At 46.1% G+C, this 26,697-nt stretch overlaps 1 protein-coding gene across 4 annotated transcripts in view; it reads right to left on the bottom strand.

Moving 5' to 3' along the window:
• Positions 1–26,697, bottom strand: part of USP45 (ubiquitin specific peptidase 45) — a 1,582,349-nt gene that overhangs the window by 610,686 nt on the left and 944,966 nt on the right. The window lies entirely within an intron of this gene.

The raw sequence follows: 26,697 nt of genomic DNA, 5'->3' as shown, positions 1-26,697 counted from the left end.
CAAATGTAGGTTAGTCAAAATAGAAATATGTTACAGATAACACACTCCAACTAACTCACCCCTTTAAACGTTTTCACAACAAATGTCCAATGTCTGCAATACCTCTACACTTGCAAATAATTCTAATAAAAAAAGTGAGAAACTATTCTGGAGAAACAAACAACAGATAATGGCTTGGATTAATTCTCTTCAGCTTTCCCGGTCCTAGTTCTCTATCCAAAAAATGTTGAAGCCCACCGACATGGTAATCTGCAGTAGGAAACTATATATGTAGTGGCAGTTTGGGTGGAGAAGGTCAAGGGTAAGAGAGAGTGAGTTGGTGAAGGAGAGTAACAGACAGAAAGAGAGAGATAGATAGGATTTGGTTAACTTGGAGGAGCAGGAGGATAGTGGGGGTTTTAATAAGAAGCTATGGGTCATGTGATTGCAGAGAGAAGGAAAGGGAGGAGAAGGTGGAAAAAGGTAGGAGGCAGCAGAGGACTGCACCAGAGCTAGTTACATCAAAGGCTGGAGCCTTCGACTGCCACCGTTCATTCATAGTTGCTGGTCATATATACACTGAATAACAATAATTTCACACTAAGGCCTTCCCCTTTAGAGCTCCGCTGTGATGTTCGATCGGCTTGCAAACATAACATCAAGATAGCTCACCTTTCCGAATCTCAATCTGGATTTGCTGTTTTTAACAGAGACTTGGCTCCAGGAAGACACCAATTATCTTTAAGATGAAATGGTAACCCCCCTCCCCAACTATGCGATAATCAGGAAGGATCATTTTTACCTTAACAAAAACCATGCGATAGAGCTAGTATATCTTAACTTAAACTTATGGTTGGAACATTCTCATGGCCTTGCCAATAATGTTATAGATAATCTAGCCACTTGCAATCTATTTCTTCATACTTTTGCACACACCGTCCCAACCATATTCTAGACATAATTATCAATTCACCGGCTCTACCTTGTAAACTACACAATTATATCCCTCTTCCCTACTCACATCATCTAGAAACTCCCTTTCCTTTCCTAAGTAAGAACGATAGCCCATCCGGACAGCCTAAACTTTGACTTACTGATAGAAACTGGAAAAACTTCGCTCTATCCCAGTTCTCTTCGCTTAAGCAGTTTCCAAGTTACTCCCTCTCTCAAGATATTAACAAACAACTCATGAGGACTGTTAGTTTGTACAAGGGATTGAAATAAAGTCACGTAATTCCAACATCAAACAGAAGCGCAACCCATGCTGTAATCCCGATTTACTGGCTCTTAAACGGGATTCATGTTGAGTTGTACAGCATTCGTGTGGCAAGTTAATCAGGATGATAAGAGCCTTTTTCTGCTGACAGTGCAATACATAAATCCAAAATCAGAGTGACTAAAAGTACTTACTGTTACAATCACATACCAAGCTCTTCAAAATTGATCTAAAGAAATGTTTTCTGGAATTAAAGATTTAGCTATGCCTCTCACTCCAATCTTTCAACGATTCGTAAATTATTTGTAACAGCTTTGCAAACTATTTTTCTGACAAAATAGTCATAATCAGATCAGACATTGACTGCCACAGAAATACTGAGGCATTGATCAAACCACCTGATGTACAGGACTCTTTGATGTCCTCAGTTCCATTTTATTCCTGTTCTGTATGTGATCAGAAAGTTCTTGATGTGATCCAAGCAACCAAAGCCTCAGGATCTCTGACTGGCATCTGCCCAGAACATGACATTACTAAGTCCTTACCTGATTTCTGATCTGCCTACCCTATTCACTTCCTTCTTCTCTCAAGGTAAAGTACCCATAGCATGGAAAACCAACACCGTAAGGCAACTTCTAAAGAAACCTAATCTAGATAATAATAAACGAGGCAACTATTGAAGTATTTCCCATATCCCCATCTGAGTAAGATTTTATAAAAATTAGCCTTTAGTCAAATTCAAATATTTATTGAAGACTCATACATTCCCAACATGTTCCAGGCCAGTTTTAGGCCTGGCAGGAGGACTGAGTTGATGACTCTATCAGCAATAGACTGTCATGTGTCCAAGTTAGGCCATTTTTACATGAACAAGGATCTTTCCTAAAGTAGACTTCACTTTACACATCGACTACAGACACAAATTTGCATTTGTGACACTTTGGGTTGGTTTTCTAGAAATAGCGACCTTGTTTACACGAATCAACTTCGCAAGAACACTATCATATGGCCTTGGCATTATGTACACTGCCTACACGTTGTGCAAATGTGGTTATGTTCGTCCATATGGCGACACAGCGATCTGTGACATACACACAATGGAAGCATGAGCACAATCTCGGCCTGAGGGAAGGATGGCTTTTTCTATAAATAATGATCTGTTTCCGGGCATAGTCAGAGGAGGCACTTCTGCTGACTTTCGCCCTGCAGCTAACGGATATCTCCATGAGGTGTGTCCAGCTCGTTACCAAGACGGGGTCCTATATTCTTACCCACCAGGTAATGATGTTGGATCATCAAATAAGGGGATTCTTGGCAAAACATACACGTACACCCTAAACACGTAGGTTTATAGGGTAAACACGTAGGTTCTGCATAGTAGGAGTACGCCAGATTGTTATATTATTTTATATGCTTGCATATATACGTTGTTTCAGCACGATGGTGGAACTTTTTGTTCTGTTCACTGTCCTGACCCTTGTTAGAACTTTTATCTGTTTATATCTATTGATCATTGCAGCACGTATATATCCTACACAAGAATCACTTCAGTTCCAAAACTATTAAAGACATTCATACAAACATACTGCGAACACCCAAATCAGCTTGCGTTATGGCATTACTAGGCTTCCGGCTCCATTATAGGGCAGTCCAACTTCGAGTGATTCCTGAATGGTCCGCATGGGAATCCGATAAACATTGGTTACACATGGACAAGGAGGTGGCAGGGAAATACATCTGGGATTTAATCTGGAAGCCTAAGAGTGAACAACTGGTTAATGTATACCTCAGCACCCCAACGTGGACCACATTGAAACTATGGGACAATACCAGTAGGCTAATGGGATGGACAACTTTCCCCTCCCTCTTTACACCCACACACCTAAATCATGCATTCGCACCGGCAGACCACCTGGAGCCATAAGAGGTGTGGTTACTGGGAAACTGCTTGACAATCACTGATCTGTTTCGAGATGGGGACATTAAAATGTTTGAGCAGTGTAGGCGAGACTTTAGTTTTGCGGAGACAGAATTATTTTGTTAAACTCAACTTAAACACTGGGTTATGCAAGAGACAATAAGGGAGGCAGCCACAAGAGAATTAACCCCATTGGAACACTTTGCAAAAAGAGGATGTGGGTCCAGGGGATGCATCTCTTTTCTATACGCACATTTATTAGAAACGCAGGCTCCATTTGAGCCACAACATATGACCCGTTGGGAACAAGTACTAGGGGAACAAAACCCAGACTCTAGATGGTCCCGATTGTCGCTGGACATCTCACAGTACATGGGGGAAACACATTACAAATTAGTGTATGATTGGTACCTTTACCCCACAAAACTCAAGAAACGATTCCCCCAGACATCGGATATGTGCTGGAGAGGTTGCAGACTGCTAGGAGACTTTAAACATATATGGTGGCATTGCCCAAACATACTTTCCCAAATTAAAGTAATATTGGGTACTTCATTCCAAATTACATAAAACTAATCCTACTGGGGCTGCGCAGCGACAATCTAAGATACCAGACAAGGGGAGACAAAGCAGTGATGTGACTATGCTGGGGAGTTGCCAAAATGGCGATAGCGGCAGCATGGAAGCGTACAACCGCGCCTTCACTATCACAATGTAATTGCCACAAGGGGTTTGGCCCTAGGCGGCTGGACAGGGCCGTATTAAACTAAGAGCAAGAAGTGTCCTAGCTGTCAAATTTAGTGATTGAAACTGGGAATGAGGCACCACTAGAAGACTCGCTTAGCTGAATACAAGTAAGTCAACGTATTTTTTTTTAACTTAGGGACATTTAAAAACTCTCACATAGAACAAGAAACAAGCAGATATCTCGTTTTTTGTTGTGCACAGAGAGACGCGATGCGGTCTGTTTTTTTTGTGGACTTTAAAGCAATCTGAGCCACTGCTGCTAAAACAAGCTGCGGAACGGCCTCAAACATCGCCGGCATGGCAAAAGTAAGTGTTGCCAGTAATTTATAAAGCAACAATGTGCCATATTACCGTGTATGCAATTTAATGACGTGGTGCTCATTTCCATTCAAAGATCGCCCCATGAAAGCTCAACTAAGCTTCCATTTACTGCCAACAAGCATTGGTAGAAGTATCGCCGATTTGCGCAAGTGAGTGCTGCTTCTTTTTTCCTTCCAGCCATAAAATAATGAAAACCACTAAAACTCAACATGTGTCTGAAGATAGATCCCTTCTTATTTTAGGTTGTGATACATTTTAACCTACATCTTTTCGCCTGCAAAACGCGAATTGCTTACTCAAATCGATCAGATACTTATAAAACATTATTTTGTAGTTTGAGTAAATTGGAAATGTAAAGGCCCTTCACAGGATCAACTTTGTTTTTTAGATAAACGAGTCCACGCCCTGAAGAGAATCCCATGAGCCACTCTGGGAATCGAAACACGTTAGCATTACACAACACAGGGACGGTTGTATTTGATTAAAGTTTTCCGCCCAGTGGAAATGTTTTTTGAATTGTCTCACTACTTCACCACGGAGTTTGAATGTTTTTGTTTGATCAGTGGCATAAATAAGTGTAATTTGTTCCAGACTGAAACGTATCTAACTTCTCTGACCCTTGATTCAAATGTGGAGTAAAGTACATAGAAATGAGCAGCAAATAAATGCCGGAAGCCAATGTCAATGAAATTGTTGGTTCATAGTCTGTTAAATTAATGTAGCAGCATTTGAAAGGTGACAGCTAGGACACTTCTTACTCTTAGATCACTATCACAATGGTATACCAGGCTATGGCGAGCAGTCACAATGGAACAAATGGCTGACATTGCCACATATTCTTACAAAAACTTTGAATATATGTGGGGTTCACTAGTAAGCTTTCTCTCTACGGGTCTGCCTTTATGTGCATGCCCCACCCGCACAAGGGCGCTGCACTTATTCCAATTCGAAGGGAACTGAGCTATGGGGGGGAAGTCGAGGGGGAGCAGCCCTCGCGGTCGACAATAGTCGAATACCGGGGCAACCTACACAGATAATCCGCTAATACTCCAATATAAACACATTCATGTACCACAGTTATGTTTAAGGGGTTCAGAGGAGGTTTACATATGTTTATGTAGGGGTAAAACGCCAAGACAACACTGTACTAAATGGTTCCTATAATATGTAAGCTGTGTTTTTTATTAGCTATGTAATAATCAGTGAGACCATAACAGTGTACTGGAAATGTTTGAATACAACTTAAAAACTAATAAAAAACGTTTTGCGTAAAGCGTCTCTCTGTTTATTCTTTGTATAGTTCTCTGAGCAAGAGTTAGCACGAGTGTATGAGCGAAAGTTTCTAGATCTGTCACCACGGTTCCTGATGGAACAGGGTTGTCATGTTCAGTGGTTGCCAGAACTGTTTGCTCCCTGTCTGAGTTTAGGGGGGCTTATGGTGGCACTGTGAGCTATCTGGTCTAAGGGACAACATATCCTGAGGGGGTGCTCGGAATCAGTCTGGCACCATCCCAATGTTTATGACGTCCACAGACGCTCGGTTCCTACAGATTAGTGGAAACTACATAACAAAACGACCTTTGTTGTGCAGCCAACTGTGGAGGGGTCCTCAACTTGATTCTATTGAATCTCTCTGCTGCATTCGACACCTACGACCAACCCATTCTTCTTTCACACAAGAAATCAGGTATTAGCAATGAAGCTGTTGGCTGGATTCAATCTTTCTGTCAGCACACAGTTATAGTCTACTCCTTTTGTTCAAATGCTGCACCAGTCAAATGGGGTGTAGTCCTGGAATCAAGTTTGTCCCCTCTTCTGCTTGAGGTCTATATACCTACCTAGCTAATTCCCTTAAAAAACACAGAGGTCCAAATTATTATATCAACACTGAGAACACTCAACTGCATTTAAGTTGTCGCCACATTCAGACACCCTTCTGACTCACATTTTCTTTGAAAAAAACATTTGTTTGTCCGGCATTGGTTGGTATCAAATTTCTTAAAACTTAATGCCACTTAAACGAGAGTCCTTGTTACCAGAAATTCTGCTGGTCATTGGAGCCACCACCTCTGGCCCACTTCCCTGGCCTGCCCCTTCACTTAGTGAATACAGTAAAAAAAAAACTTGGGATCATTACTGATGCTAGTCTTTCTTTGGAACCTCAAGTTACTGCCCGTGTGAGCCATCTGCTTCTGGTACCTGAAACTTCTCAAAACAATCCAGCTTTCTGTTCCTAGCTCGTCTCAAAATCTAGTTATCATATCAATCATGCTTTGACTAAGCCAATGCATGTTATATGGACCTTCCCAAAATGGTAATCAAAAGACTTCAACTCATACAAAATAATGCTGCCAGGTTAATATTCTATTCCTAGCCTAGAGCCCGTATCTTGTCTACTCTCTCCAAGGCAATGGTTATAATGCATGAAATAATTAAAGGCCGAGTCGCTCCTTTACCAAAAAATCCTTCCTTATACTTCCTCTCGTTCTCTACATTCCAGCAGCCCCTTCCTGGTCGAGGTAAGAACTTCTAGCTGGGGAAGAAAGCTTTTTGGTTGCCACAGCAATAAAATGGAACTCTTTACCCAAAACATGGCAATCTTTCCCTCAATTGTGAGTTTGCAGAAACCTCTAAAACCTATTACTGTTCACACAAACCTTTCCTTACCCATAGGCCCTCAGTTCCATTTAGTCTGCAGCGTCCTTGGAACCATTTGCACTTAGCACCATGAAACCTTGGTATAAATGTGTTTTATAAATACCTCAAACAAACACATAAACATGCAACAGCCAGAGCACTCACTCCATCGCTCACAACCTCTTAAATTCTTGTTCTACGAAATGTCATTGTACCGCATAAGGGAGGGCTTGGATATCACAGTCACCTGCTGTAACACTTACAAGAGGGTTCTACGTTAAAGGGTATTGAAGGCGGCTGAGAGCTATAGCAGCATTAAATGTTCTGTGGAGCGTCCATCTGCCACTTTAAACAGCCTCTCCCTCATATCCATCAAAGCTGTTTCTGTGCTACTGGGAGGGCTACGTCCAGCTGCAAATCATCAAGTGGGACAATAGGTGAGAAATTAGCTGTCACCACTATTTCAAAGATCTTGATAAATAACGGAATTCTAGCAATTGGGGTATATTTAGATCGATTAGCTGGTCTCAGTTACAGCTGTAAAAAATGAACCCATGGTTGTTTTAAACAGTCTGGTACTTTGTACACCATTACCGAGCAATTTAGTGTTTCTGTATTATCCTGTACCATCTGTTAGAAAGATGATCACCCAGGCATTGGTGATTATGATGTTCATACCCATAATAATATCCTCTATCACAGAAGAAGTCAACATTATCAAAGAAAGACTGATCTGCCAAAGGAAGATATGGGGTGGCTAGAGGTGATTGGTAATGGTACCTCTGCGGATCATTATCCCTAGATGCGCTCTCAGATTGTGACTACTTTATCCACAAAGGGATTGTGGATCTTCTGCTCCAAGATCACAGCTGTATTGGATATCATCGAAATTCACAAAATAGAAACTGTTATAAAGTGCTTTTTTAAAAATCTGACTTGTGTCAAGGAAGTAAAACAAATGTCTGGAGGGCATGTCCCAGATGTCGCCAGAGTAGGAGCCGATTCTCTCTCTTCATTCCAGGACAGCTGATTTAGAGCACTTCTTCCTGGCTTTGCTTGCTTTATGCTGCTTTAAATAAATTCAGATGGCCCAGAGAGCAACCTGCCTTGACCACGAGGACAGAACGGTAAGAGATTTCAGTGAGCAATTAGTGGGCAATGGCAGGGACAGCAACAGTCTCACCATGGTGAATCATGAGCCAGATGCCGAAGGCTGGACATTGCTAGAAGGAAAGGATGAGCTTTCTGGCAACAGTGGAGAGGGAGTTACCCAGCAGCAGGCCTAAAGCGGAACAGAGTTGTGTGGATCTTGCCTATGCTAAGTATGGCATGCCTGCAGCTAAATGTGGTTGGCGTGACGGACGGAGGTGAACAATGCATCAATACTTGTGAATTAAAGAATGATGTCAGATATCATAGCCACCAGAGACCTGATAAACACGCCATTGAAGGAAAGTGGTTCATGAAGTTCGAAGTCCTGGCCAAAGTACCCCCATGATGCTTGGGAAAATGAAGCAGGCTTGAGCCCACCCTTTCAGCAGCAAATGCAGCCTAGAGAGATTTCCACTGATCAAACAACTACAACTTGTACCACTGTCTGTCCGTGCAGAGCTGTAGAGCAGCGAACTGGGAACTCAAACAGGTAACAATTGTGTAAAGCATGCAATGTATTGGTGCACAGGCACAGAAGTGGACTAACAGGTGTGGTGGGCCTCAAGAAGGGAAAGGATCCTCTGGGCTGCCCCCAGAGAAGAGAGAACAGATGTAAAGCACAGATCGGTACAGAAGGAAATCCTAGAAGGTGTCCAAAACAAGTAGAGAGATAAAAGCCAGCAGAGCAGGTACACTAGGCCACAACTAGTAATGATTAAGAGCTTGGCCATGGAATGTAAACGGCCGGGGACACATAATTTGCTTTTTCAAAGAAGTCTGAATTGTAAATATACCTCAGAGCTCATGAGCGATTTTCCAGGCTTGATACATCACCAAGAAGACCTGTGCTCTCAATGGAGATACCCGACATGCAGAAGAAAAGGTAAAGAAAGGGGCATCAAAGATATTCTGCCAAAGGACCCAGCAGCGAGGCAAGAAGCAAGCCAAAGGGGAACACTTTGACTGCCCAGAGCTGCACTCACCTACCTCAGACGGTCATATGGAATCTCCCATCACAAGACAATTTTTGAAGCACTTTTTTGGGTGACTACCGGTTTAATTTACTTCCTTTAAATCATGAATGAAGCAGTAAATCCAGGATATTAAAACGGACATCAACTTCCTAAGGGGGACAGTGCTCTCTGTACGAGAAATGGGGGACAGCAGATCTGAGGAGAAAACGTTCCTAAAGCAAGATAAATAAACATGGTTCCAGGGCAGTATATAGCTCTCCAAGAAGAAAGGAAGATTTGTTAAAACACTCCAGGTGGAAAAACAGGTCAGCACATTTCTTAAGGAAAAAGAAAAAAGTCTGAGTCACAAGGGGTCGTGGTATAAAATGTAGGAGCCCTTGGTGTTAGAGAAAATTGCATACACTGTCTCTGGTAAGGCGCACGACAATGAGGTGGAATGGGCACCCTATCAAGAATGCCTGTCAAAGGCAATTTATCTGGCTAGTTCATAAATAAAAAAGCTTCTTCATCAAATTGGCTAGTTAATATACATGATTATTTCAATGAGTACGTTGATGAATGCAATAATGAGTCATAAACTGAGTGGACGAAAGAGTGAGTGGCTGAGTGCATGGATAGTTAATAAGTGAATGAATGCATGGACACATGTTTAACGGATTAGAGCATTGTTGAATAAGTCAGTACATGCATAAATAGACGTATGGATGAAAGAGTAAGTGAGTATATGGAAGGATGCTGGCAGGTTGCATTAAGCTTACAGGCGTACGCTTTAGACAACAGCAGTAATAACATTATGAAAATGTTAAACAAATTACAAAGGTATCATTGTTACTAGGATGCAAGACTGCCACCATGACTGGGCACCATCCTGTCAAGAGTTTCTACAACATGCTAAAAATTAACAGATGTTCAAAGATGCTCCACGACCAAATAATCCATTGTGCATGTTTAGATTCGCTCCATCACTTGCCAATATTTAAACCATGTTCAGATTTGGGACCAGATATCTTGTGTGCCAGCACAGATTTACACCATTACTTGGATGCATACACACATTTGCAATTCTCTCATTAATCCTTAGCGCATAGTCAGATTTGCACCATCACTCTGTATTCCTAGAGCATGTTCAGATTTGCTCCATTATTCATAATTATATGTGCATATTCAGATTTACACCATAGCTAATTAATCTTCAGTACATATCCAGTGTTCATTTATTCGCTCTGAGTTCAATCAGGTGCACACAGGCCTGATTGGATGTGTGAGTAGTCTGCCCCTGTCCCGGTCGGCATCTTGCCTCATGACTGCGGAGGCCTAGCTGAACTGTAAGGCCCTCATGCACCAATCTACTCTATGACTTTGTCTGCATAGGCTGGTACTACAACAACATATTTTAAAAGAACAATGGTCTGGGGGAGGCCAAACAGGTCCTCGTGTAGCAGGGCTACTATTAATTAAAGTAAAGCTTTCATCTAGGTTAGTGGTTGAACAAGAGAACCAGCAACGTTGGAAAAACAATGTATGAAGGGACACAAGGAGAAGTCTTCTCACAACCAAAACTCCATTAATACAACTTAACACTCGCGGAGTTTTGTAATATGTTGTCAATGCAATGTAAATTTTAAGTCACCATCACTTATCACTTCACGCACCTTCACGTTTTGTGTGAGCACCAGGACTAGCTCCTTAACGTTGGATGACACTCCGTTTATGATGTTAATAAATGTGATGTCACCCTTGCTACCTTGTGTCCCTTCATACATTGTTTTTCCAATGTTGCTGGTTCTCTTGTTCACTAACCTAGATGAAAGCTATACTTTAATTGATAGTAGCCCTGCTACACGAGGACCTGTTTGGCATCACCCAGACCATTGTTCTTTTCAAATACGTATAGCACCCCTGGTCGTACTACTGGGGTACCCTTGTTTTCTATAGGTACTACAACAGCACTGCAACCACTGAGCTGTGCCCTCAGTGCTACTGTTTAAAACAACATGTTTACACCTGGACATGCAGCACAGGCATATAATTTTAAAGTGCTGCACAGTGCACAACAGCAGCCAGCACGGTGCCCACGACCCACTCTGCCTTCTCTCAGTGTATGACACTTGGGCATTATAAGTGCACACAAATTTGACCAGAGGAAATGCATAAGTTATTTGAAAGTGCCAGGTCATCCTCATAAATCACGACACTGCTGAGGACTTGTGACAGGGATCAGTACAATGAGTACCCTATCTCCTTCCACTCCATCAACTGCTGACAAAACACCGCATGGCAGCAGCCATCTAGGGATGTTAGGATTTTTTTCAGGTGATAGGGTCCTGCTACAATAACTCTCAGTGGTATTCCTGGCTGGAAAGTGACAAAGAACAACAAAACCGGCCTCCATGCCTTCGGCCGCAGTGGTTTCCATTATCCCCAAATCCCCCAGGATTTGCGCGACATCTAGATAGCAGGTTTAGCCCTGTCCACACTACCTGTTACAATCCCAGAAACAGAGTCCTTTGTTATGCTAGGTGTATTTGTAAAGCACACTTGACCTGCGAGGGTATCCTGGCTGAGCAGGTGCATGTGCCTAGCTCTGCCTATGGTAGGATGGTTAATGTAAAAGCCAAGTCTTTAGCTTCTTGCGGAATTCAAGAAGACAGAGGGAAGCTCTAATGTTGAGTTGGAAGTAATTCCACGCTTTAGGAGCGATGTAAGAAAACGCCGTTCGTCCTGATCTGGTTCTTTTTATGGATGGGGTGTGTGACAGTAGAAGTCCTACGGAGGTGTCTGGGCAGTTGGTGGAAAGGAGATTTGACTGTCCAGGTAGGTAGGGCCGGAGTTGTGTGGTGCCTTGAATATGTGTGTGGGGAGTTTGAATGGTGTGTATTAGTGTATCAGTAGTCAGTGTAGTTCCCTGACATGTGGTGTAATGTAAGTTCTGTTTGGTAGATTGAGGATGATTCTGGCTGCTCAGTTCTGGATTGCTTCCAGTCTTCTAGAAAGATGATTGGTGATCCTGGCATAGAGGGTGTTCCTATAGTGCAATTTACTGGTGACTCAGCGGGACTGTAGGTTTTTCTTTGCCTCAAGACTCATACAGCAAACAATCAAAATGTCATACATCATGACCAACACCGAATTACTGTAATGTGGACCGAGCCAAAATGCAAATTAAACTAGGAACAAACTCTCTCTGAAAGTGGGTGACACATTGCCCTTCTCAGTGTCCTGTCACTCCTAAAACTGATCATTTGGTTGCAATCTGTACCAGTCAGGAAATAAAGATCCATGGTTCAAGTATTTTTATTTTCGCCACCCCTCCAAAATGACATGAGCATGTCGGCCTGGTTCCTTCTGGGAAAGCAGGTGGTGTGAGCTGCTTCTGGAAGATGAGCCCAATTCTGTTTTCTAGACCAGCAGATGGTCCCCCTGAAGGATGCGTGCTTGTTCTCATTCACCTTGAGAGCAGTAACAGCTGTCTCCGTGTCACTTGGAGCAAAAGCGATACTCAAGTGCAGAGGGGCCTGAACTGAGAACCAATTCTGGATTATATTTGGCTTGCAGTTGCCACCATTTACTGTAAGGACATTTATTCCAGCTAGAGAAATAAAAACGTAATAGTCTCTATAACAACAAATAAAGCTAAGGAGCAGAGAGCTTCATCTCTGTCGAGCTATTCCAAAAGCACTGAACATAACGCAGGGCACATGCTATGTAAGTGATTCATTAAAATGGAAGGCACAGGTAACAAAGTCACTACAAAAATGAAGAGAAAAAAAAGGAATGACAGGCAACGTTAAAGTACCCTCCTCAGTATACCGCACAATGACCGGCCAGGTAGCTGAGGGGGTTATACGTTTGCAAGTAACTTCGGCGACCTGCTTTTCACTAGTTTGAACCTCGACAAGCATAACTCAGCATTCCATCCTGCGGTTTGAAAACTGAGTACCATAAACTGGTAAAATTGTAAAATCTATTACTACCAGCACTCAGGAATGACAGCAGTGCCGTACGAGGCGTGCATACAAATACATTATTACTGCCAATATATAAAATATTTAAATATGTACATTGAGAACACTTTGCGTGCTTTTATATTAAAAAACAAGTCTCGGCAAGTTTTACATTAGCTTAGGATAACGTCCATCTGTCCAAATTTCATGAAGATGCAAGCAGCTGCCATGAAACACTTCACAATAAAGCATACAACATCTGTATCATATCGAGGCATATTATAACGAATTGCCTAATCTGTTTAAAAACACTCAATGCCTAAGCAGCATATCACATTATTACACTTTTAAAGACTGGCTTCTCGGCTTTCCCCAAAACAACAAATTATAATTAAGACATAATAATTGCGGTAACAAAAGCTGCCCAGGAAGAACGACGGGGCTGAGGAAGTGATCTGCTGAAATATGACAGCTAAAAGATGTGCTCTCTCTGGTCTCCTTGAAAAGACGCTCCGAGCAAGATCCGTGGCGAAAGTGGACAGCTCCAAGACGGTTGGTTGAACTGACCGCTCACAGATGTGCCGCCATATGGAAGCCAGCGCCAGTGCGCCACAACCTGTTGTACAGTGTCAGCAGTATAATGACAGAACAGGTTGAACTCCTGTTAACGGCCACAAGAAGTGAAGGGCAAATGTGACGGGCATGTGCGCGAGACGGCATACCCTCCCCCAACATGCTTCTTGCTGCTCTGGTGCTCCAAAAACCGATCTACCATTCGAAATACTAAGTGGCACTGTCATATGCTCGCCGATCATGCAACCTGCCCGAGCTAGTGCCAGAACAGGCAGACTGCGACATATTTATTTTTAAGCTCGACCTTTCGCTTTCCAACTTGTTTTTGATGTGTTGCAATGCTTAAGTGATTGCCTCAGAAATGTATTGCATGGCCGCAAGTTTCATTGTACTAGGGGGATTTGGGGGCAGCCGACCATAGGGAGGTTTCCCCCTGGGTATTTTGGGGAAGTGAAGCAGTGGGACGATGACTCAGGGTTTGGTGGGTTTTGAGCTAATTGGTAGCCTAAAGGATATATATATACGGCCATCTTAAATTACCAGCTACTATTTTGTCTGGTGAGACAGTGTCTGGTACATGGTGGTTAGCAATTTTGCAGTTTGTCAGGTAGAGTTATTATGTGGTAGTATTTTCCCGTCAGTGAGGGGAACTGTAGCAACCCCCCAATCTTTCAGTCTACCTGCTTCTGGTTTATGTCAGCATATCCATTGAGGGCAAGTTGGCCCAGGCATGCAGCTGCTTGCGGTGCATAGTCTCATTGGTGGAGGGGGTGCTGCAGCGAGGCGGTTACCACATGAGGGAAGTGGCTACAGGGGTCGCAGTGGCAGGGTGGCCTAGTTACCACAGTGCTGACCCCCAGAACTGCATCAATCCAAGTAGGATGCCAGGCCCGCTCTTGCTCTCGGTGAGCGGCCCCTTGAGGTATGCAGTGGGCCGGATGGTGGGCTACATCTCAATCTGCCTGCAAGGCCCTTTAAACGGGTGGGGCCGCGCATCAAATGGCACCAGCTAGGCCTCTCAACGAGCAGTAAAGGCCTCTCAGCTGCTAAATGTGGGCATGTCAGTGGAGGTTGCAATAGGCGTATACGAGGCCTTTTGGTAATTGATGAGGTCTTGCAGTTTGCAAAAGTGGGTGGGACCGCTGCAGCGGTGCGTGCGACCCGGGAAACGGAGGGGGCGGGGGGCACTACAAGGATCTACCCCCCTCTTTCTATCAGATAAAGGAGCACCTGAGAGGAGGAACAAGGGGGCATTGTTTGGGGCCTTGTAGGGAACACTTTTTCTACAGCCCAGGCATATAGTTGTTCATGGGGGTGTATGCAATTGGTGCGATAGAAGGTAACAGGACATTGATAGCTGGCTTGAAAGAATGCCAGCAGGGTGCAGGAGGAGTAGGTTTTAAAAAGGGGTTTCTTGTGGGGGGCGAGCGAGAACGCTAAAGCGTAGAGGGGCTGGCAGGGACATGGGGGGGGAACAGGGGGTTTGGTTTAGTAGGTCCACAGAGAAGGTGGCGTAGGGCAGTTTTGTTGGAGGCGCTCTCTAGGTCTTGTACCAGCACACTGGGCCTGTTTTTAGCTTTTCACAGGTCCACCGGGCTACTTTACTGGCAGGTTCGAGAGAGCTTCATGCGGCTCATTGGCCCTGAGAGGAAGAGAAGTTACATCCCAGTGCGGCTAGGTGGACGGCGGCGATGGACCACAAGATCACCGCACCAAGAAAGTCTGGTGTTGCCTCGGTGGGGCAACACACAGAAGGTCTGGAAAAAATCTTCAGCAAACCATCATACAGGATAACTCGTCCTACATCGGTGGAGTGGTGGGGAGGGCAAGGTACAGCCCACCATGTAGGTTGGTTTCTGGAAAAACATAGCACAATCAGGAAAGGGTGGTGAGCCCCTGAGCGGGCACCAACCTTGGCACCAGGCAAGATGCTGCGATGCACCACATATGCCTCATGCTTGATGTGAGAAGTTGACCTGGCATATGCTGGTCACTAGTTATAGTGGCCACCTTGCACCAGTCCAATTCGACTCTTGGTAGATAGGTTTAAAGACAACCTTTTAAAGAAAGCTATCCTAGTGGTAGCTGTGGAGAGCAGCCTTCAGGCTAAGTCTCTGAGGAATGTAAAGCAGCTTGTTTTACCTTATAATCTCTTGAACTACCAAATGAAAAGACACCACACAGGTATATATATCAAATATATATGTATTTATTTCTAAATATACTCTACTAATCTCTTTATGAGATTAGAGCCAGGTAAACATTCAAAAGATCAACAGTTCTCAATAAATTAAGCACAAATATGGCTGTAGCCCTAGGGGCGTACCAGACCATATACTAAAATAGTGGTTTAACAAACTCGACTTGCAATATGAAGAGGCCTAGGGCCTTGGGAATCGCTGGGGCTTCACTTCTGCAGTGTTAGCAGGTAAGTAATCAGCCCACAGGAGACATGTGCAGTGTCTAAACACACACGCGGGTTTCAATGCGTTTCAATGGCAAATGTCGCGGTTTGTATTTTACAGTTCTAGGGCACTTCGGAGTGGACAACAAGCAAACAACATACAGGGTAAGTACTTCGAGAGCCAATGCACACTTGGGCATCGTAATGCAAGAGTTACCTCACCCAGGGAAGCCGGGTGCATACGTGTCCTTTGGTGTCGGGTCGCAATGCTGTTTTCAATGGAGATCGCTGAAGACTTGCTGCTTGTGTCGTCGAGAGAAGTGTCCGCTGGAATCCGAAGATGGATTGGAGTTGCAGAAGACCTAGAAATTGAGGGGACAGAGTTCAAAGTCACTTGCCAGTGACCGGTGGCCAGCAAGATGGATGACCACAGCTGTCGCGTCTCTTCAGGTCGCTGATGTCATTTTGTCTCTTCGCTCACGAGGACCAGGAGGGATCGATGAAGACCAGCAGCTGGATTCGGAGGGTCCCACGACGACTGTAGCTGTTGACGGTGTCGGCACTCGGTTTGGAGCCAACAAGCCTTGGCAACTGCAAGTCTCGTGTGGATGGAAGATTATCGATGGAGCAGACCAGCAAGGTCTGATGGACTTACCCAGTGAGAGTAAGTGAGGGCAGGCCCAGAGCAACCAGGCGAGCCCTTGAAGGTGATGTGGAAGTCTTCTGGAGAGTCGCTAGCCAACGGGCAAGCAACTGCGAAGACGCCTTTGCAGGAAAAGGTTACCCACAGCCCACGGTCACCCGGGACGAGGTAGGCCGCTGATCTTCGGTACTAGACCTGCTCAGGACTTGGACAACAAGTGGTCCAAAGCACAACTTCGTTGGACGTAGTTTAGGGCTTGCACTCGAAATCAGTGCACAGTTCCCTGGTATTGCTGTTCCTCATCACTCGTGGGGTCCAGATGCCACAGCTTCGCTGGGGACTCACAATGGCCGTCGAGACGTCAGGAAATCCGCTTCAGGGGACGCAGGGACTTCGGGCTCCGGCGGGAGCGGTAAAGTTTGCAACCGTAGTTCAGTAGTTTTGGTGCCTGCCAAGCAGGGGAGTCACTCCTTGACTCCAAGGAAGATCCTTCGGTCTTCTAGAGATAGTAGAAAGTTGAAGGGCCAGGATTCCTCTTCGTAGAGCGTCGTCCAGGTGTAATCTAAATTGCATTGGCAATGTGTGGTATCGTATAGTGAAAAGATGGGAGGGACTAGCTCTATGACCACTCCTCTAGGAGGGTCAGGGTAGTGGGTGGTTACACCCACTTCCCTTTGTCCAGTTTCACGCCAGAGCAGGGGCAGGTAGCCCCTGAACCGGTTTGAGCTGGCATATGCACAGAGGAGCCTACTGCTCCCCCAGTGCAGGACTTCAAAGCACTCTAAGAGTGCACCCACCCAGCTCCAATACACTAAATCCTGTCTGGAAGGTGGTGACACCTTCCTGTGACAGGAAACCCTTTGTTGGGCTCCCTCCACTGCGAGTTTCGGTCAGCAGCAGGAGGGCAGCCCGGTGTCTGTGCTGGTGGCATCCATTTTGTGATGCCAGGGCTCTAGATGATTTCTACCGTGTAGTACAGTGTGTACATGTCGTCCCCTCTAGAAGGGTGGGATCCTACTCCCACACCAGTTACTGGTGTGGGGGTAGGATTCCAAGTTGTTTGACACCAAACACGACATGTTTTGATGCAGTCATTCCAAAGTTAGCATTTACCGCGAGGTTATAATGCACTTAAGAGTATATGGTTTAACCGCATCCACAAACAGCAGCAGAGAATAGACTCTGCCAGCTGCAGAGGGGCCCTGCTCAGGCAGAAGCACCCCCTCACATAGTAAACCAAGCACCCTGCCCTTGGGATTGATGGGGCCTGCCATAGGGGTGACTGATAGGTTTATATGTGTGGGTATGGTGAGATATAGGAACCTATACCTCAGTGAGGAGTGCTAACACTACCTCACACAGGCTGTCAGATTGTGAGTGCTTCCCAGGGGTGGCATAATACATGCTGCAGCCCCTGGTAGGCCTGTGAAGTACCAATGCCCTAGGTACCTAAGGTACCATATACTAGGGGCTCATAAGGTACCACAGTATCCAATCACTAGTGCATCAAGTTGTTTAGAGAGATCAGTTAGACTGGGGCCCTGATTAGCAGGGACCCAGCCAGACTATAGCCAGAAACCAGTGTATACATCAGAAAAAAAGTGGGGTCAACACAAGTGCAGATCCTACTCTCCTACACAACCCCCCCCCAAACGCAGGGACATTAAACTAACCTTGACCAGTTGAGTCTTCATGTTCTAAGTGGAAATACCTCGAGAGTCCATCTGCATTGGCATGTTGGGTCCCAGGTCTATGTTCCACTGTATAGTCCATCCCCTGTAGGGAAATGGACCACCTGAGCAGTTTAGGATTTTCACCTTTCATCTGTTTGAGCCATAGGAGGGGCTTATGGTCAGTCTGAACTATGAAGTGAGTGCCAAACAAGTATGGCCTCAGCTTCTTCAGGGCCCAAACCACAGCAAAGGCCTCCCTCTCAATAGCTGACCAACGTTTCTCTCTAGGGGTCCACCTTCTGCTTATAAAAGCTACTGGCTGGTCTTGACCTTCATTATTGAGTTGAGACAGTACAGCTCCCACACCCAGCTCTGAAGCATCTGTTTGGACAATGGACTTCTTTTTGTAATCTGGACTCTGTAAGATGGGGGCAGTGCACATTGCCTGCTTGAGGTCATCAAATGCCTTTTGACAGCTAGCTGTCCACTGAACCTTTTTTGGCATTTTCTTGGAGGTAAGATCATTTAAGGGGGTCACTATAGATCCATATCCCTTAACAAACCCCGTGTAATACCCAGTCAGGCCCAAGAAGGCTCTCACCTGTGTCTGGGTGGTTGGAGCTACCCAGTCCATTATGGTCTGGATCTTGCTCTGCAATGGTTGAACCTGGCCTCCACCTACAAGGTGACCCAGGTACACAACCTGACTCTGCCCTATCTGGCACTTAGTGGCCTTGATAGTGAGGCCTGCTTTCTGCAGGGCCTCCAGTACATTCCTGAGGTGGACCAGGTGATCCTGCCAGGTGGAACTATAGACAGCAATGTCATCAAGATATGCTGAGCAATAGGTTTCCATACCAGTCAGAACTTTATTCACCAACCTCTGAAATGTGGCAGGTGCATTTTTCAAACCAAAGGGCATTACCACAAAGTGATAGTGCCCACCAGGGGTCGAAAATGCTGTTTTTGCCTTGGCATCATCAGCTAACTTGATTTGCCAATAGCCTGCTGTAAGGTCAAATGTACTGAGATACTTGGCTGAGGCCAAAGTGTCTATTAGTTCATCTGCCCATGGGATTGGGTAGGCATCAGTCCTGGTGACTGCATTGAGGCCCCTGTAGTCAACACAAAACCTCATCTCTTTCTTACCGCCCTGGGTGTGAGGTTTTGGGACAAGTACTACTGGGCTAGCCCAAGGTCTATCTGAGGGCTCAATAACACCTAGCTCCAACATTTTCTGGACTTCAGTCCTGATACAGTCCCTGACATGGTCAGGTTGCCTGTAGATTTTACTCTTTACAGGCAGACTGTCTCCAGTGTCCAACTCATGGGTGCACCAGGAAGTCTGACTTGGGGTCAGGCTAAACATATGTCTAAACTGCTGTAGCACTTGTCTACATTCAGCTTGTTGATGTTCAGTGAGGCTGCTTGCCAAAGCAACACCATCAACTGACCCATCTTCAGGGTTCTGTGAGAGCAGGGCAGGGAGAGGGTCACTCTCCTCCTCCTGGTCCTCATCAGTTGCCATGAGCAAGCTCATGTCAGCCCTGTCCACATATGCTTTAAGTCTGTTGACATGGAGCACCCTAAGGGGGCTCCTGGGAGTGCCAAGATCTACCAAGTAGGTGACCTCTCCCTTCTTTTCAACAACTGTATGGGGGCCACTCCATTTGTCCTGGAGAGCTGCTGGGGCCACAGGCTCCAACACCCACACTTTCTGGCCTGGCTGGTAAACAGTCAAGACAGCCTTTTGGTCATGCCAAGCTTTTTGGAGTTCTTGGCTTGCCTCAAGGTTTTTACTGGCCTTCTTCATGTACTCAGCCATCCTGGAGCGGAGACCAAGTACATAGTCCACTACATCTTGTTTGGGAGATTTGAGGGCTAACTCCCATCCCTCTTTCACCAGACATAATGGTCCTCTAACAGGGTGCCCAAACAGAAGTTCAAAAGGGCTGTAGCCAACCCACTTCTGAGGAACCTCCCTGTATGCAAACAGAAGGCAGGGAAGTAAAATGTCCCATTTTCGCCTAAGTTTCTCTGGGAGTCCTTTAATCATTCCCTTTAGGGTTTTGTTGAATCTCTCAACTAACCCATTGCATTGTGGGTGATAGGGAGTAGTGAATTTGTAGTTTACACCACACTCCTTCTACATTGCAGTTAGATATCCTGACATAAAGTTAGAACCTCTGTCAGAGATGACCTCCTTTGGAAAACCCACCCTGGAGAAAACTCCAATGAGGGCTCTTGCTACCACAGGAGCTGTGGTAGTCCTTAGGGGTATAGCTTCTGGATACCTGGTGGCATGATCCACTACCACCAGTATAAATCTGTGCCCAGATGCTGTTGGTGGGTCAAGGGGACCAACAATGTCAATCCCTACCCTTTCAAAGGGAACCCCCAACACAGGTAGTGGTATCAGGGGGGCCTTAGTGGTGCCACCTGTCTTGCCACTGGCTTGACAAGTGACACAGGAGTGACAAAACTCCTTTGTGCCTTCAGACATGTGTGGCCAATGAAATGTGGTACAAGCCTGTCCCAGGTCTTGTTTTGGCTCAAGTGACCTGCCAATGGGATATCATGTGCTAGGGTCAAGAGGAACCCCCAAAACTTCTGAGGAATTACCAGCCTCCTGGTGGCTCCAGGGGTAGGATCTCTAGCCTCAGAATATACAAGCCCCTCATCCCAATAAACCTTATGGGACCCACTAGCACTCCCAGCAGCCTCAGCAGAAGCCAGCTGTCTGAGGGGTTCAAGAGTGGAGCAGCACCGTTGCTCTTTGCTCAGATCTTCCCTGGAAGGGCCCCCTGCCCCCAAGAACTCAACCTGACCAGGCTCAAGCTCCTCTGGGGCAGTTCTTTCTACAGGCTCTGCTTCTCCTCCCTCAGGATGGGAATCTGAGATCTGAGACAGAGGGGAATGCCCAGCCTTAACCCTACTGCTCTTCCTCTTGGGTAGCACCTGGTCCATAGTTTCAGGATCCAGAGCTCGTTCAGCTTTATGCATTTCGGGTTGTGACCTGGTCATAGCAAATACCTCTGCAGGTATGCCCAACATCTCAGCATGAGTCCATAATTCTACTTCAGACCAGGCTGAAGTCTCTAGATCATTGCCCAACAAACATTCGACAGGGAGGTCTGCACTGACTACTACCTTTTTGAGGCCAGTTACCCCCCCCCAGGAGAAATTCACAACAGCCAGACTATGGTTGGTCCTGGTGTTGCTTGCATTAGTTACCTGGTACATTTCACCCAGGATGATCTGTGTAGGGTCCACTAGATCCTCTGCCACCATGGTGACACTAGCACCTGTGTCCCTAAATGCCAAAGCCTGTTTGCCATTTATGATAGGCTGCTGTTTGTATTTGCCCAGATTACTGGGGCTCACTAGGAAGGACATATCAAGATCTCCCTCACAAACTAGCATTGCCTGTGTTGGTACTCTGACTAGGCCAGAGTCCACATCAGAACCCAGGGTCAACCCTACTACACTCTTATTCTGAGTATTACCTCCACCACTTGCTGCACTAGGGGGAACAGTTGCCTTAGGGGCTGGAGTGGTGGTGGTTTGGTCTTTGAACTTTGTACAGTCTGAAGTCCAGTGCCCTTTCTGTTTACAGAATTTGCACCAGGGCTTCTTTTGGCCTTTTCCCTTTGCAGATTGTGACTCCCCACCAGATGCAGATTTTTGGGGCCCTTGTGAAGACTTCTGATCTTTAGATTTATCCCCACCCTTATCTGAGCATTTAGGATCTTGCTTCTTAGTGTCACCACCTTGGTTCAGGTTTTTCTGCTTCACCCTGGTTCTGACCCATTTGTCTGCCTTCTTTCCCAATTCTTGGGGAGAGGTCAGATCAGAGTTCACCAGGTACTGATGCAACAACTGGTTCTGGCAATTATTAAGGATCTGTTCTCTCATTATAAGATTATACAATCCCTTAAAATCAGTTACTCTACTACCCACCAGCCAACATTCTAGAGCCTTGGTTGCACAATCAACAAAGTCAGTCCAATCCTGAGTCTGTGCTTTCTGGGTGTCTCTGAACTTCAACCTGTACTGTTCAGTGGTTAAGCCAAACCCATCTATCAAAGCACTCTTCAGGGCTTCATAATCATTAGCATCCTCTTCTCTAACAGTGAGGAGCTTGTCTCTTCCTTTATCAGACAAGGAGAGCCACAATATTGCTGCCCACTGTTTCTGGGGGACCTGTTGAACTTTACAGGCCCTCTCCATAGCAGTTATCCATTTGTGGATATCATCCCCACTCTGGTAGGGAGGAACAACCCTGGACAGGTTCCTATGATCTGGCATGTAATCTCTGCCTCTAGGGACACTGTTGCTGCCACCAGGGGCATCTAACCCCTCCTTCTTTGAAGCTCTTTGGAGCTCGAAGGCTTCCCAACCTAAGGCCAATTGCTTGGTTCTGAGGGCAAGCCTAGCGTCCTCATACTGGAACATCTTGAACATTCTTTCAGAGAAGGACTCCCTGGGAAAGTTGTAGTTCCTCTGTGGAATAGATTCTCTTCCAGAGTGATATGACCTGTCAGAGTCCCTTGAGAGGGACATAGGCCTGTCTCCCACTCTTTCAGCTCTCTTAGGGAGATTTCCTCTATTCTCTTCAGACCCTTCTGGGTCTGGCCCTTCACCCACAGAGTCCAGGTCATCTTGATTGTCATCATCAGACCCAGAGACTATGTGTGACCCACCCCCTGATGCAGACCCACTAGCTCCTAGAGCTTGTCTCAGGTCATCTGCTACTAACAGATCTATCAGGTGTTGTGATGAGGGACTCCTGCCCACCCTCAGATTTCTTTCAAAGCATAAGGCCTTCAGTTCAGTGTAGGCTATATCTTTGTACTGAGATGGGGTGGACCCACTGGCTCCACCCTGGTGAGACATACTAGTGTTGTGCAGTGTTGTACTACCTACACTAGTTGAGGCCTACTGGACCTAGCTTGAGCTGTAGCAAGGGTGTGCTTGTCCCTTCACAAACAGCTCTAAGTTCAGTAGAACTTATTGATACTAGCTTGACTTTATATGTACCTTGAGTACCTTAAGTGGTTTTCAGTTAGTAATTCAAATAGAGATTTTCTGGTAAAACAATGGCAAGCTGGAATCCCACACGCTGCCCACCAATGTGAGAAGTTGGCCTGGCATATGCTGGTCACTAGTTATAGTGGCCACCTTGCACCAGTCCAATTCGACTCTTGGTAGATAGGTTTAAAGACAACCTTTTAAAGAAAGCTATCCTAGTGGTAGCTGTGGAGAGCAGCCTTCAGGCTAAGTCTCTGAGGAACGTAAAGCAGCTTGTTTTACCTTATAATCTCTTGAATTACCAAATGAAAAGACACCACACAGGTATATATATCAAATATATATGTATTTATTTCTAAATATACTCTACTAATCTCTTTATGAGATTAGAGCCAGGTAAACCATCAAAAGATCAACAGTTCTCAATAAATTAAGCACAAATATGGCTGTAGCCCTAGGGGCGTACCAGACCATATACTAAAATAGTGGTTTAACAAACTCGACTTGCAATATGAAGAGGCCTAGGGCCTTGGGAATCGCTGGGGCTTCACTTCTGCAGTGTTAGCAGGTAAGTAATCAGCCCACAGGAGACGCGTGCAGTGTCTAAACACACACGCGGGTTTCAATGCGTTTCAATGGCAAATGTCGCGGTTTGTATTTTACAGTTCTAGGGCACTTCGGAGTGGGCAACAAGCAAACAACTTACAGGGTAAGTACTTCGAGAGCCAATGCACACTTGGGCACCGTAATGCAAGAGTTACCTCACCCAGGGAAGCCGGGTGCATACGTGTCCTTTGGTGTTGGGTCGCGATGCTGTTTTCAATGGAGATCGCTGAAGACTTGTTGCTTGTGTCGTCGAGAAAAGTGTCCGCTGGAATCCGAAGATGGATTGGAGTTGCAGAAGACCTAGAAATTGAGGGGACAGAGTTCAAAGTCACTTGCCAGTGACCGGTGGCCAGCAAGATGGATGACCACAGCTGTCGCGTCTCTTCAGGTCGCTGATGTCGTTTTGTCTCTTCGCTCACGAGGACCAGGAGGGATCGATGAAGACCAGCAGCTGGATTCGGAGGGTCCCACGACGTCTGCAGCTGTTGACGGTGTCGGCACTCGGTTTGGAGCCAACAAGCCTTGGCAACTGCAAGTCTCGTGTGGATGGAAGATTGTCGATGGAGCAGACCAGCAAGGTCTGATGGACTTACCCAGCGAGGGAAAGTGAGGGCAGGCCCAGAGCAACCAGGCGAGCCCTTGAAGGTGATGTGGAAGTCTTCTGGAGAGTCGCTAGCCAACGGGCAAGCAACCGCGAAGACGCCTTTGCAGGAAAAGGTTACCCACAGCCCACGGTCACTCAAGACGAGGTAGGCCGCTGATCTTCGGTACTAGACCTGCTCAGGACTTGGACAACAAGTGGTCCAAAGCACAACTTCGTTGGACGTAGTTTAGGGCTTGCACTCGAAATCAGTGCACGGTTCCCTGGTATTGCTGTTCCTCATCACTCGTGGGGTCCAGATGCCACAGCTTCGCTGGGGACTCAAAATGGCCGTCGAGAGGTCAGGAAATCCGCTTCAGGGGACGCAGGGACTTCGGGCTCCGGCGGGAGCGGTCAAGTTTGCAACCGTAGTTCAGTAGTTTTGGTGCCTGCCAAGCAGGGGAGTCACTCCTTGACTCCAAGGGAGATCCTTCGGTCTTCTAGAGATAGTAGAAAGTTGAAGGGCCAGGATTCTTCTTCGTAGAGCGTCGTCCAGGTGTAATCTAAATTGCATTGGCAATGTGTGGTATCTTATAGTGAAAAGATGGGAGGGACTAGCTCTATGACCACTCCTCTAGGAGGGTCAGGGTAGTGGGTGGTTACACCCACTTCCCTTTGTCCAGTTTCGCGCCAGAGCAGGGGCAGGTAGCCCCTGAACCGGTTTGAGCTGGCATATGCACAGAGGAGCCTACTGCTCCCCCAGTGCAGGACTTCAAAGCACTCTAAGAGTGCACCCACCCAGCTCCAATACACTAAATCCTGTCTGGAAGGTGGTGACACCTCCCTGTGACAGGAAACCCTTTGTTGGGCTCCCTCCACTGCGAGTTTCGGTCAGCAGCAGGAGGGCAGTCTGTGCTGGTGGCATCCATTTTGTGATGCCAGGGCTCTAGATGATGTCTACCGTGTAGTACAGTGTGTACATGTCATCCCCTCTAGAAGGGTGGGATCCTACTCCCACACCAGTTACTGGTGTGGGGGTAGGATTCCAAGTTGTTTGACACTAAACACGACATGTTTTGATGCAGTCATTCCAAAGTTAGCATTTACCGCGAGGTTATAATGCACTTAAGAGTATATGGTTTAACCGCATCCACAAACAGCAGCAGAGAATAGACTCTGCCAGCTGCAGAGGGGCCCTGCTCAGGCAGAAGCACCCCCTTACATAGTAAACCAAGCACCCTGCCCTTGGGATTGATAGGGCCTACCATAGGGGTGACTGATAGGTTTATATGTGTGTGTATGGTGAGATATAGGAACCTATACCTCAGTGAGGAGTGCTAACACTACCTCACACAGGCTGCAGTAGCACGCCTGTGGTGTCAGATTGTGAGTGCTTCCCAGGGGTGGCATAATACATGCTGCAGCCCCTGGTAGGCCTGTGAAGTACCAATGCCCTAGGTACCTAAGGTACCATATACTAGGGGCTCATAAGGTACCACAGTATCCAATCACTAGTGCATCTAATATGTACACCAAGTTGTTTAGAGAGATCAGTTAGACTGGGGCCCTGATTAGCAGGGACCCAGCCAGACTATAGCCAGAAACCAGTGTATACATCAGAAAAAAAGTGGGGGCAACACAAGTGCAGATCCTACTCTCGCCTACACTTGATATCTTGGGTCAAGGTGAAGGAGTTTCAGGAGAAAGGGAAGGCCTGTCTCCAGAAAGGGTGTTATGGGAAAGACAATGTATTCCAGGCAACATATTTTCATCCATGGAGCTAAACAGCAGCAGACAGAGTCAAAGGCAGAAGGGAGCTGGTAAAACAGCAGCCTGAAACATCCACCAAGGTTGTAGATGAGAGCACGGGTTCGGGGAATGGGGGCTGGGAGGAGGAGAGTCAAGACACAAGGGGATGTTGTGATGGAGTCCAGAAAGCTGGGAAAATAGGAGAGTAAGAAGTGAAAATCAAAAGTCACATTACATGGAGAGAAACTTCTAAATTACTAACGAGGGGGAAGGGAGACTCCGCCATAGGAGAGCATGCAACCCCGGGCGCTTCCACTTTTATTACTTTCAGGGCTTTGTCCCTAGTGCAATGCATGTACAGTCAGTCTAAGTGAGGAGAATCGAGGAGGCAATTAAAAAAACCTCCTTACGGACGTTACCGATGCTGCCGCCTCAAACGAACCCGGCACAGTTTCTCTATCAACTGATTAGGTCTGCTAGGTGGACAGTGGGGCCGATTGGATCTGCGCTCTATCTCCAGTTGACTCCCGCTACGTAGGCCACGCAGACT

Source organism: Triturus cristatus, chromosome 6 (genome assembly GCF_964204655.1).
Source record: "Triturus cristatus chromosome 6, aTriCri1.1, whole genome shotgun sequence".
Lineage (NCBI taxonomy): Eukaryota > Metazoa > Chordata > Amphibia > Caudata > Salamandridae > Triturus > Triturus cristatus.
This window is presented reverse-complemented; position numbering and strand designations above follow the sequence as displayed.